We start from the raw sequence: 14149 nt of genomic DNA, 5'->3' as shown, positions 1-14149 counted from the left end.
GGTGTCGGACACTTTTATTGTTACGTGGGATTGGCCATCAAGAATGCGGCCTAGGGCTTCCCTGGTGGCGCAGCGGTTGGGAGTCCGCCTGCCGATGCAGGGGACGCGGGTTCGAGCCCCGGTCCGGGAGGATCCCACATGCCGCAGAGCGGCTGGGCCCGTGAGCCGTGGCCGCTGCGCCTGCGCGTCCGGAGCCTGTGCTCCGCAACGGGAGAGGCCACAGCAGTGAGAGGCCCGCGTACCGCAAAAAAAAAAAAAAAAAAAAAGAATGCGGCCTGTATTTTACAACTTAAAATGACTGGCAGAATTTTATTATTTGAGAAAATGCTTTTAAACAGCTCAGATTTTAATCCAGCAACAGGAGAATAACTCCTCCCACGGAATAAATCTTAAAACACAATTGTGTTGTGGTTATATATCATAATCCTACTTGGTTATTGTGCGAGTTACATGATATGCCAGTTATATAACACTTCTCATAGGGCTCCCCTTAGACCAGGGGTTGGCAACTTTTCCTCTGTGGAAGGTCAGATAGGAAGTATCTTAAGGTTTCTTGAGCCCTAAAGTCTCTGTTGCAACTACTTAACTGCTGTTAAGGCTGCAAAAGCAGCCACGGATAATCCTTCAGTGAATGGGTGGGGCTGGTTCTAATGAAACTTTATTTGCATAAGCAGGTGGAGGGCCAAACTGATCTCACGGGTCACAGCTCGGGGCATCCCTGCCCCAGACTGTAGGCTTCCTGCAGGCGGGAGCTCTGCTTGGCTGTTATTGTATCTGAAAGGCCCTGCACGTCGTAGATAATAACAACCGGATGAACAAAGAGCAGTAGCTTCTCCATGAACTGGAAGGCAGATCAGATTCAACTAAACCAATCCCTTTATCTTTTCATAAAGTCCCAAGAGCAAAGAGCTGGTGGTGTCCTTAGGGAGAAGAAGTGGAATTCAAAGAGACTGACCGCAGTCAAAAGAAACTCTTTCTTTGAGGGCGACCCCGTGGTACCTCAGAGCAGCTCAGAGCAGGTAAAGCTTAGACAGGTTCCAAAGAGGGCATAAGCTAGTACATTAAATTCTCTGCATAGGCTTGTAACTCGATCACTAAGATTTAAGTTCCCGTTGGACCTGCCTTATCTTCCTGATCTTGTTAAGATCGACCTGGCATGGGGTCCTGTACACAGGGGACAACGGTAAGTGGAACGTAAATAAAGGTAAATAAAGGGCAACTCTACTTATAAATAGCCAGAGGCCTACTCAGAAATGCATGTATAATCAAAGACAGCTTTTTACTGAGAAAATGCTGTGCATTAGAAGGTGTGGTAGAAGAAGGGACACAGAAGTTGGGATCCAGCGAACAGAGAGAAGCACCACCTGATGCCCAAGAGGTCGTTTTATCATTTGAAGGTTTTTTGTGAATTTATTTTAGCCCAGGTGTGACAGCATGGCATTTTGTGAATAATGTATATATTTTTTAAGATATTTTTCTTCGACTCTGTTCATAGCACAGATAGTACTGGTATTTAGCTGCTGAGGTCTCTGCGGCGTATAGAAATGATAGGTTTGTGCCTGAATTGTTCGGATCCAAATAAAATTAATTGAACACTCACCATAATTGACACTGTATTAGATACAACCACGCGTGCAGTCTGGGCGTGGAACGTCGCCCAGTGTCTGGGTACACAGTCCTGAAGCTAGACGGCCGGGATTTGACCATGGGTTCCGTCACTCACTAGCTGGGAGACCTTGAGCGAGTAACTTGCCCTCTCTGTGCTTCAGTCTTACAGACAGGCGTCTGTGAGATGGTGAAGGAAAATAGTTTCTGCATCGGAGGTGGTCGTGAGGAGTCAATGATAGAATATGTGCCAGGTAAGTCCTTACACGGGCGCCTGGCACGTAGTAAGCTCTCAAAACTATTAGCTGTTCTTGTTCCTCCTATTTAATCGCTCCTCCCAGCACCGCAGTGAGTTTGGTGTGATGACCCCGTCTCACCAAAGAGGAAGCTGAGGCTCACGCGGTGACTTTCCCCTCGGTGACAAGGAGCCAGGAGTCAAGGACAGCTGGGCTACGTTCACTACACCGGGAGACCTCAAGGAGGACGGGGTCAGATACCGTAATACCTGCATCTCTCGCTTTGGCTCCAAATTTGCTTTAGAAAGAAATCTGTTCCCTGCACGGTGCCATATTCCCATCCCCTCTAAAAGTTTAAATTATGTTTACGAGAACCTCCAAGTAGAGGTTCCATAAAAGTGTTAGATTTTCCTCAATAACAGAAGAATTTGTTTTTCAAAAATAGCATTGCTTTGTTAGGAAGTGTGATAATAGTCTTCTTTCTGGGTAGTGTCCCTGGCTACCATTCAAAGCCGAGCCCACTATCCTCTCATTGTTTTTTATTTCAGACCAGGAAAGACCTGAAATTTGGCTCTGAAAATTTCCTTAATTTGTAAGAAGAAATATTCCCCTGGAAGTCCACTTGTTAAGAGCAAAGGGGAAAAACAAAGCTCTAACAAGAAATGAACAGCCTTGAAACCACGGGGTTTTCAGAATTAAATTGCTGAATTTTCATGTCACATCCTTTCTTGGCCGTTCTCTAGCTATGTCTGCCAAAAGTAACAAAAATGTTTTCTCCAAGCAAAAATCTTCCTAGGCAGTGACACTGATAATACTTCCCCAAGAAGAGCCTCAGGGAGGCATCTGGGCCGAGCTTAAAGCCAGGGATGAGCTGAAACATCTCCCCAAGGAGGGAGGGTTCTTTTCAGACAGAGGAATGGTCACCTTCTGACCTCTGAACAGAGTTCTCTGGAAATTTCCAGGATGTCTGCTTCCAGAAACATTTCTTCCTTTGTTTCATCCCCATCGAAAAGTACTTACACGACACCCGTTCACCTCTGGGGAAGCAGTCAAGATGCAGGGAGAGAAATCATACATATGGTCCCTACAGCCTTGGAACTTACAGTCTAAGATGCAAACATATGGAAAAATGATACACGGACAGGAAGAGATCGCATGTCAATACACGGCCAGACGTAAATGACAGTATTTCTAGCGTATCTACCTGAACCTTTTCTCTTTCAGCTTCAGCTTCTCTTTGTAACCGAGGGAAGGCGGGCGTTCCGCTGAGCTCTAACATTCTAGGAGTTGAGGATGAGTGAGCTTGGAAGCTGGTGCCAGCTACGTAAAGCCCAGGACAGCCGGCCCTGGCAGACAAAGGAAATGGACGACCTTCATAGATTATGGCAAAGACAAGCCTGCCTCAACTGTCAGAACAATGGGGAAAGGGGCGGCTTCTGAACCTGAAGGAAGAAGCAACCCCAAAAGTCCACGGACAGTTGGATGGATAAACAAAGCACGGCCTCGCCATACAACGGAATATTATTCAGCCCCAAAGAGCAAGTAAATTCTGACACAGGCTTCGGCATGAATGCACCTTGAGGACATTATGCTAAGTGACATAAGCCGGTCACAAAAGTCCAAATATTGTATGATACCACTTATGTGAGGCGCCTAGGTAATCACATTCACGAACACGGAAAGTAGGATGGTGGGTACCAGTGGCTGGGACGGCGGGTGGTGAGAGGTGCCGTTTAACGGGTCCAGAACGTCTGTCAGGGGCGACGAAAAGCCCCGCAGATGGACGGTAGCGACGGTTGCACAACATTGTGAATATGCACTCGATGCCGTGCGGTGGCACACTTGAAATGGTTAGCGTGGTAATTCTGTTATGCGTATTTTACCACGAAAAAGAAGAGTTCCCCCATGCAGACGTCAAATGATAAAATATTAAAAACAATTTCAATACTCCTTAAAAGACCCCACACAATTAAATGTCCCTCATCTGTCCATTCAGTTCTCTTAACTAATTCTTGTACCACTGGCTCACGGGTCAGCAAGCTGCTTTTGCAAAGTTACTTGCTTTCGGACTGGAGAGAGCTGAGAAACGTGACTCTCGTCTGATGCAAGCTGTCAGAGCTGCGTAAGTGATGCCACCTTAATTAAACTCCCAAACCTGTACGCGTGAGTGTATTTTGCCAAGAATCAATAGTTTAGCGCACCTGCTGTAAGCCTTTCCACTAATGCTTCGAGACTATCCTTTGTTAAAGATCCGATTGCTAACCTGGATATTATAGAAAATTCTGGAAAATACGAGGGGAGAGCAAAAACCACATGTTGAGAAAAACTCTGAATAGTGATGGTTAATTTATTACAGTTACTAAGTCTAACAACCTCAGTGGTCCACAAGGCTCTGGTTCGTGGCTACCTTCAGGGGAGGGATGTATTACAGGCAGTGAGGGCACTGGCAGACGTGCAGGAGTTCCTGTCAAATGTAAAATCTCTGAAATATATTTATATCAATAACATGCTACCTGTGAAAAATTAACTTGGGCAACCTGACTTCTCTTTTCATTTGACAGTCTTCCTGTGTAGCTCCTGTTACAGTGTTGACCTATTTACCAAATAGGTAAGAGACAACATACAAACAAGCCCAATTATTTCTATCATCCATCTGTAGATAATATGAAAGAATGAATCTTTGTAATTCCCCAGGGACCTTCTGGGAAATAACATATATAGTTTAGGTGTAAAATCTATTCTGAAATTTAAAAATATTAAATAGTGCGGGGGGCAAAATTTAATTTCTCATTTAAGTTTTAAAGTTATTAGAGGGGATTCTGAAAGGATCATAGTTACCTAGGAAAAATGTGATTTTAGCTTGACTACTTATTAATCAAAATGATAATATGATATTTCGAAATACACTGAGAAGATAACACAACTGTTAGGGGTCTTAGTTCCTTCAGATGTGAGGAACTTTGAAAGTTTAAAAATAATCAAGGTAAAAGTCAGCACAAAGCACAAAAAGTTATTCCTCACATATGGCATCTCGCTTGCCTAGGAAAATTATGATAAAGGTAAAGAAAGATCTTTTGCTACTGCTTATTATGAGCAGATAAAATATTCTAAGACCTATAGTCATTTTCACAGAAAGGAAACCAAATTCTAGTTTTCCATGGGTCTATTACCAGGAAGGGAGTCACAGAACTTTTAATAAAATTATCTTATGGATAAACCCATGAGAACTGAGTAGACTTTGGCAAATTCAGACACACTCTTACGCTTCTGTAGATTTTTTTTTATTTCCAGGTATTATAATCCAAGGCAAATCAATCACCTCCACCCACACCTTCCACAGGTGCTGCAGCCACTAGCATTCTACCCTTCACTAAACTCCTCCACATCCTGGAGCCACCTGACACTTTAATACAAAGCTATCCTCTTTCTCTCTTGAAAAGCAAAACCACATTTTATTACTTTGCACATACAGTTGTGTTTATTTGCCATTATTATTCCTCATACAGTCTCAGATAAACATATCATATTGATTATATATTCATATAAACTATAACTTGAAGCAGAGAGAAAACTTAGAGGTAAGTAATTGAAAATTCTCTATCCTACACAAGTATTTCAGCAGATCCGCAAATCTCATAAACACACCTACTAGGATCCCCTACAGCTACCTACATCCTTACACATCTTTATAAAATGGCAGAAAATGAACATGTTTGATAAATAAAACCCAAAGGAACAGCTTATATATATTGTTATATATAACAATAACAAGCAAAGATATGAATACATATACGTGTATGTGCAGACAGACACACGCACACAAATACATACGGAACTGATCATATAATTTGCAGAACTCAGTCCAAAATGAAAATACAGGCTCCTTGTTAAAAAAAAACTTCTATATCTATCTATATAGCAATTATGTAGATATATATACATACATATCTGATAAAATAAAAATTTTTAATGGTGACATTCCAGGCATGACCTTGGCTGCACAATTACTTTGCCTAATTCATCCTGGTGAAAAGGAGGCTGTATATTCTAAATTACAGTCGGACCAGTGTTTCAACAGTCTATCTTATTTAAAAAAATTGTTCAGGCATCCAAAAACTGTCCATTAATTACCTTGATTTAATATTAATTCAAGGTTTTAGGTTAACTAAGGATTTTGAGAATTATATTTAAGCTGGTACACTATAGAATATAGTAAAAGTTGATATAAAAATTGTCAGAACTAGAATTCAAATTAGTTGAACATGTAATTTTATACTTTTCTTAATTTAAACATTACATAGAAGTAATGTTAGTTTACCTGACCAGGAAACCAGTAAAAAAAAAAAAAAAAAAAAAAAAAAAAAAAAAAAACTTCAGGAAGTTTACATGATAAGTCGTCTCTTCATGAGAAAACAAACCCAAACCTTTAAGTAAAATGTATCCTTGGATATTATAGTCCACGCTTATAAAATCGAGGAAAAGTCATGCAGCTGGTTTTTAAACCAAAATTATTAAACCAGTTTGATTTACTTAACAAGTCACCTTGCTTATGTGAACCGAGATTCTTAATTAAAAGATTTCTGAACTAGCAGTTTCTGTAAGAGGGCCTTTTTTTTTTTTTTCCTTAAAAGACCAGCACATCTAAAGTACTAGAAGTTCAGTTTCTTTATTTTCTAGAAATTCAGGGAATATTAGATATAGGTAAGTGTTTACAATTCTCTAGAAACCAATCTGAATAGAACTTCTTTTAGAAAATACATCATCAAATTTATATCCTCACATTCATTACTATTCTCCAGAATATATTTCACACGGTCACAGTGAGAAACAGAGGTTGTTCCCCGTGACAGATATATACACCCACCGAGAACTTGCAGCTGTACTTCTATACTCTGAGCTGCAGGTCAAAGGTAATCACAGGAATAGTGAAACTCACCCATCCAGTTCTCAAAGAGCCATCCTCCTTTCCAGTGGGCGTGAACTATTTTCTTAATCGATTTGATTCCTAACAGATAAACAAACAACAAAAAAATTAACAAACTAGATTCTCCCATCATCCACCCAACCCAACAGACCGTAATGGGTCACCAAGGGAATCAGCCCATAAAGCCGGATTTCCAGTCCGTGCTTTCGCCAAGGGGGCTTAACTTAGCAGCTGTGCGCAGACCAAGTTCACAACTACACAGGGTGCGCTCTCCCCGTGTGGTGGAGACCAGCCTAGTGGTCTGACACCCGCCGGCCTTGAAGACAGTGTGGCCCAGACCCAGAGTTCCCTGATGCATGAGGAGAATGTCAAGGCCAACTAGTGACCCAAGATAAAAACTGGTTACACTGGAACCAGCGGTGGAAGGAGACTGTTACACAGACCAGAAACAAAAGCAGAAACACAGAATCAGAATTTGAAACAGGGAAACCAAAAATCCAAGAAACCCCAGAAAACCAGAGAGTCACCAGAGATGGCGTTCTCTTGCTCCTAGAGACTGACTTTGGGACCCAGGAAAGCGCATGCCTGGGGCCAAGGAGAACATGGGGCTCTTCTGGGGGCGACACAGTTTAATGGGCCTCAACAAGGAAGCCCACGTGGGCCTTTCTATGAAACCATCTCTAAAAGTGTCAGATTTCCCAAATGTTAAAAACACAAACGCATAAAAACAGAATGAACCTGTGTCAGAGATTTATTTAACTCGTTAATGAGGAAACAAACGGACGAGCTGATTTAAAGAGCGTTTGAAGCACAGTATTTACAGCCACGGAATTAGACACCAGGTTAGAGTTCTCCAAATCGGTTTACGTCCATGTAGCCGTACCTTTCGGGGTTGCCTTTTCTAACCGACAGAAATAATTTGCGTCACTGTCTGGCAGAAATCTCCAAGTAACTTCGGTGAATGTAGGTCCCGATCTGTAGCAAATGGTTAGCCCCGCAAAGGCATGGGTTTTGAATCATCCTTGGAAGGGCCTTTGGATCAGGCTCCAGCACGACGCTGAAAGGACACGCATCTCTACGTTGCCTGATTTTCACCTTGTGGATCACTTTTCGTTTCCAGGCAGGCAGGGGGTGCGATGAGAAGGGGGTCCGGGGCGGTGAGCCTGGCATGGGGCGCAAGGCGCTGAGAAGGTGCAGACACGGTAGGGGTGCCCTCGTAAGGGAGCTCCCGCTGGAAGGGGGTCTTCCCCGTCAGCTCATAGGCGGAGGCAGAGAGAACTTCATCATTCCGTCTCCCACAGGGGAAAGCACTTGGTCCAGGCACCACCTCCAGGAAGCGCAGGGAGGGGCCTCCTTGTCCACACTCAGCAGGGGAGCCAAGGGCGAGGGGCTGGAAGCCGCGGGACGGGACGACGGCTGGATGACGTCTGCAAGCCTCTCCGGCACCACCTCCTCCGGAGAGAAAAATTCCCACGTGCCAGGAAGTCCAGGCCTAAGGGGTCCTCGGTGGCCCTGGACGCCACCCAGAAGAAGCCCTCTCCTTGACAGGAAGGGAGAGGTTTCTCATCCCACCGCAGGCCAAGCAGGAACACACTTGTCTCGTAGGCACAGGAAGGGAGCTGCCCCTCACCTCCGAGCCCAGCCTGGGAATTTCACTCTCACCTGGAGATCTGGGGTTTTCCCTTTAGTTGAACGCTTCGCTTCAGCCATGAGCTGGCTCTGTGCCAGCACTCCGCCGGCCCCGGTGGGGGGGGGGGCAAGGGTGCAAGGAACTTGTGCCCTGGGGAGCAAGATGTGTACTTGGAGGGCACGGGACGCACGCCTTCTTGGCTTTATCCTCTGTAACAGAGATTCTAGGAGCTGCCTTGGTTGCTGTTCGGCCACCAAGGGCCATTGTCGCCACGTTCGGTGACTCCATGACCAGAGGGTACGTTTGCAGTGAGTAACTTAACTGCCCTTTGCTGATGTAACCATGGCAGGGGACAGAGGTCACCTACTGTGAAGTTAGAAGCGCTTCAGCTTCAGAGTCTCTGCCACGTACAAGTCCCTTCCAAGGCCCTGCCCCTGATTTTGCACTGATGATGTGGCACTCTTGTCCTTATCTCTGAATTGAATAAGCATTGGTCCCACAAGTCCCGGACCTACCCTTAGTGGGTGAGAGGCACATGCCTCTCCATTTATGTCCCGTTCCTTGAAAACTTGCTGGACCACAAGATGCTCCTGAACTTGACAGAAATGAGCGGGTCCTGAACTTGATGTAACGCCATAGGTGTGTTATGTCCAGCTCTCAGCCTTGGTGCGTTTGCAGAGAAGACCGTTTCCTGGGCGGATGCTGGAGCTCCTGGACCTGAATCTCTGGGGCGCCCTAGGACCGCCACGTGCTCTGTAGGACGTCTGAAAACCTGCTGCTGGTGGCCTTGACGATGCCGGAGGCCACCTGGCCAGTGAGCCCAGCCAGGGGACAGGCCACTCTTTTCCCACCCAACCTCCCTTTCAGGACACCTCGTGAACCTTACGAACATCAGTAGCCCTCCAGCCTTCCCAGCTTGTCACTATCCGGAATATTTCCCCCTCAAACTTTTCTTCTCGATGTCAGCGCAACTCACCGTGGGGCCTCCACGTCCGGCAAGTAATAGGCAGAGACGTAAGTAATGAGCGGCCTTCCCAGTCCCAGGGCTTCCCAGCCAAGCAGCAGGAGTGTCGGGCCAGCCTGGGGCTCCTGTCCCTCGGCCAGGACGTTCCCAGCAGCGTCAGCTTCCTGGGGTTCAGCCCCGCTTAGTGACCTGAAACTTCAAAGCGAAGTGCTTCCTCGCCTCAGGAATGTCAGAACTCTCTAGATTGCCTGTAACTGTCTCTCGAACCTCATTCCCCTCTTTACCGCTTCTTAGATGAGACACAGTCCCCCACCCACGTGAAGCGTACTGGACAGGAAAAGCCGACTGAGGGCTTCGCGGCTGTAATTCGTTTGTCCTTCGTCCCGTCCCCTTGGGAATAAAAAGGGGCATCTGTTATTGCTCGACAGGACAGCCTCACCAAGAGCAGGGGATGTGCTTTGTGGGCGGGAGGACGGGCCAGGGTGGAGCGGCCGCCCTATAAAATAGGAGGGAGCCCCAGGAATAAGGCAGCCTTTGAAAAAGGACCCCCGGGGCTGGGCCATTCGGTGGGAAACAGATGTGCCCCTGGCCTGAGGAAGGGACCTGCGTCTCTCCCCGGCCCCTGCCCAGGCCAGCTGCACAGCCCATCGTGGAGCCAGAGCCTCGGGCTTGCTGGGACTAGAGTTGCTTTTTCCGCTTTCAGATACAGTGGGCGATCAGAAACTGCCCATGCTTGCAACGCTAAGTGCTCCCAATTAAAACATCAAGTCTAAAGGGGGAGCACAAAAGGGGCCTTGGATCTAGTCCCCGAGGGAACAGTTAGGAGAAACTCTTTAAAAGATGTCACCCCCTGCCTGGGGAAAAGGAAGTGATTCTTTTCACTTTTTACCATTAGACTCCTCGCTCTACAGAAAAGTGAAAAGGTCTCACGCGGGACTTCTCCCCTCACCCGTCTGCCTCCCAGCCCCCCCTCAGCTGGACGGATGGTTACACAGGGCCCTCGCCCACCCTCAGGCTGCCGAGAGGTGCTGGCTTCCTCCCAAGCCTGACCTCTCACGCCACGAGCTCCAGGGTCACCGCACAGGCCAGCCAGTGCTCGGCCCTCCTGGCAGCCGGGTCCACGTCGGAAAGGCTTCATTCGGGTCTGTGTTGTCTTTACGACAGATTGTTTTGCGAAGAACGTTGACGTTCTCCTGATTTTGAGACGGAGCCACGGTCGTGATCCTGTCCCGGATCCCTTAGACAATCTTTGTGCTGGCTCAGTTCGAGCCTGACCTGGTGTGTAGGTCTGGTTGACGGAGGTCAACTAGCTGGTTTCATGCTCACAGCCGACCTCCTGCAGAGGAGGCGGCTCTCTGAGCCCGGAGAGGGGCCAACATCTAAGCCAAGTCTCTCCCTCTCTGGAGGCAAAGTTCTAACCACTGCCCAATCCTGCCGCCTGCTCAGCTATCCCCACCTCCCAGCCCGGCAGGGGGAACAGCGTTACTGGGAGACACCCGTAAAGCGTTAGCGCTGGCAGTGACCTCTGGGCTCCCAGACCAACGCCGTCCTCATTATACAACTGGAAAGAGTGAGCACCAAAGGGGCTGGTTCAAGGTCAGCCAACTTACTGACGGAAGACAGAAGACAATGTGGAAGTCAGACAATTTTGTCCTTTGTGTGATGCCTCTGGGCAAAGATTTTATGAGGAAGATGCTGGAAACCAGGACTAAAACTTGGGACTGAGATTTGTACGTGGATTGAATTTCTCCATGCTTCTCCCTTCGCCCACATGGTGGGAATACTGAGAGCTGTGCCTGAGCTTCCCCTAAAAATACGGGATTCCCGCACAGAAGGCGACCGAGGTGGCATGCTTCTGTCAGCTAGGCTGGTGGCTCTTCCTATATTGTGGCCTGTAACCCTCCTTTACCTGTCCCACCTGTGACAGCTCAGGTGAAGTGGGCCCGTCTTAACTTGAGGCTCAGACGGCCATTCATGGTATCTGGCCTCCTCACTGGTATCTGGGTTCCCCCAGAGCACGGGGTGAGTGTGGCCAGGAATCAAAGCCTGGACCTTCCCCTGTCCCCTTTCTGCTGTCCTCTGATGGGGCCCTCGGGCCCGTCTTCTGCAAAGCTGACCCCTCACGGCGGGGCTGCCTGGAGGGAAAGATGCTCTTTCTCTGCTCAGAGGAGAAATGCACTGCGTCTACAAGCAGGTCGGGTCACCTTCCTAACCTTGGATGCAGCGTCTGGGGAAGAATCCAGCCGCTCCTCCTGGACCCTCTGCTGGTAAAACATCCACGGTCCCCTTCCAGCTCCTGCGACTCTCTCTGAACTGCTCTGGCATTCAGCCTGAGCTAGCCAGAAACGTTATCTTGTTGATTTTATTTATTTTGTTGTTGTTATTTTATTTTCTCTTTGGCAGCTCCCGCCACACCCCTCCTAACCTGGAGCCCCTTGAAGGCCGGAGCCCTGTCACGTCTCACCCCTGGCACAGGCCAGCGAAGTCCCTGGGGGCCATCCATCAGTGACAACAAAGCCATCTGTGCCACGGTTCCTGTGTCTTGAAAGAGGAAGCCGGCTACACAGGTTTATAATAAGTCTGTCTGTCACCAGAACGTTGGCACTTTCGGGGCAAAGAGTGCTTTTTATAGATGCAGCTGTACTGCTTGGGGGCTGACAAACGAGGATCTGGCCAAGTGTGGAACAGGAAATGCTTCTTCTCTGCCTCCACTGCACGTCCTGAAGTTGTTCTTGTCTCTCCTGCCTGTGGGGAGGGGAAGGGCCTCCGCTGCCGGGTCAGAAGCTTCTCCCGATGGCTTCTGACAACGACACGCAGGCCAAGCGGGCCCGGGGCAGCAGGCCTGGCAGGCAGGGCTCTGGCTCCTCTGGTGAGCGGTGTGGTGAATCTCAAATCTGCTGGCATTTCTCGAGAAGACATTTCATAAGAAGCCCCAGTTGGGAAGGAATGCTGGCTGGAACCAAGCCACTTCTAAAAACACAGGCAGCTGCACAAGATCCCTGAGCGTTCCCGAGACCGTGACCCAAGAGGATGTGAGGCCAGGGCGGGAGGTGCCGCCTGCAGGGGGCTGGGCGGGGCACGAGGGGGCCTCGGGCAGAGAGGGAGCGAAGGAGTCGGGGATGCCCCCCATTCAGTGGACGCAGTCACTGAGGCTTGCTGGTCTGCAGTGAGCTCAGCACAATGTTGGGTGACGCTTGGAACCACTAATGTACTGACGGCTGCAGAGTGAGCGTTTTAGAGGCAGGGCTCCTCCGAGAATTCATATGGGGAGAGACGGTTATGACCAAGCCTGGCCAAGAGGGCTGAGGGAATTTGGGTGAAGTCTACAAGGATAGAAAACTAAGTACAGGCGTGTGTGTGTGTGTGTGTGTGTGTATGGGGGGTGCATCCCAGCACCAGGGCACGGCACGAAATGCACAACAGAAGATAAACACCCTGTGTTTGGAGGTATCGGTGCTCTAAGAAGGTTTCACCAGCTGCAGACAGAGGTGTGACTAGTAGCAGAGGGGCCTCAAAGAACAGAATGTTTTCCATCGTGGAGCCCTGAATGCCAAGCAAGGGAGTTTGCTTTTTCTCCAACAAGCAAGGGAGAGCCACGGGGGGCTTTGGCACATGGATGGAACGACGAGATGGGAGTTCTGTCGAGGTGACCCGGATGGGGGGGCCGGAGTCTGAGGGCAGAGGGTTAGGGCCCGACTGCCACGTTTCACGCAGGACGCTGGGACCGCACCGCACCGCCGGCCGAGAGACCGCCCAGCAGGGCACGGAGAGCGCGCGTTCTGGAGGGAGAATCAGCTCACAGTGGCCCCTCCTGCGCGGACAGTGTGTCCGTCGCCCTGCCCAGCCACACCACCGCCACTGAATGACTTGTACGAAGAAGAGTTCGGACAAAGCGCCGCTTTGGTCCTGCTACTCTGCCATCCAAATCTCATCAGCTTCCCCAGCGCTGGACAGAGAAAAGCTCAACCGTCTCAGCTCGCCTTCGAGGCCCACACCAGTGATTTTCTCACTTTTTTATATAAAGCAGCAAGACTCTTCCTACAAAGGTGATTGTAGAAAACCAAGAGGTAAAACCAAAGCAGAGCAGCTTGGCTCAAGTCTGCACAAGTCTAGCACATTCTCCCACTCTAGTCAGCCCACACCTGTATATTATAGCACCTAATCCTTCAGCCACCCTACCCTGCCCCTGTCCCCACCCACAGAGTCTCTGAGAGCCTCCAAGAAAACCCCGGGGCCTTGAGGGGCCCGGCTGGAGCCCCCTTCCCTACTGAGTCCGTTTGGTTCTGCCTTTTCATGCCCGTCAGAGTTCTCCATCTTCTGCCCTGAACGTACCTTGGACCTCGGCAAGCTGCTGCAGTGGCTTCCCACAGCCTAACATGATGTCCTTCCTCACAGCATTTCACTTGCTTCCAAACCTCACCAGGCCCAGCTCATGCCTCTCCCCTGCCACCTTCGTCACCACCTTCATCACCATCACCATCGTCATCACTATCATCATCACCATCACCATCACCACCATCATCACCATCATCACCATCACCACCATCACCACCTTCATCATCACCATCACCACCACCTTCATCACCATCACCATCACCACCATCATCACCATCATCACCATCACCATCATCATCATCATCATCATCACCACCATCACCACCATCATCACCATCACCACCATCACCACCATCACCACCTTCATCATCACCATCACCACCACCTTCATCACCATCACCATCACCACCATCATCACCATCATCACCATCACCATCATCATCATCATCATCATC

General features: G+C 48.6%; 1 long non-coding RNA gene across 1 annotated transcript in view; it reads right to left on the bottom strand.

Annotated features, from left to right (window-relative positions):
- Positions 1 to 14149, bottom strand: part of LOC131753264 (uncharacterized) — a 62049-nt gene that overhangs the window by 40019 nt on the left and 7881 nt on the right. The window contains exon 2 of the long non-coding RNA XR_010839914.1: positions 6778 to 6846. This is a non-coding gene — a long non-coding RNA (uncharacterized lncRNA). The remainder of the gene's footprint in view (positions 1 to 6777; positions 6847 to 14149) is intronic.

The sequence above is a fragment of the Kogia breviceps genome, chromosome 3, assembly GCF_026419965.1.
Source record: "Kogia breviceps isolate mKogBre1 chromosome 3, mKogBre1 haplotype 1, whole genome shotgun sequence".
Lineage (NCBI taxonomy): Eukaryota > Metazoa > Chordata > Mammalia > Artiodactyla > Physeteridae > Kogia > Kogia breviceps.
The sequence above is the reverse complement of the archived record's forward strand: the minus strand, read 5'-3'. Positions and strand labels throughout refer to the sequence as shown.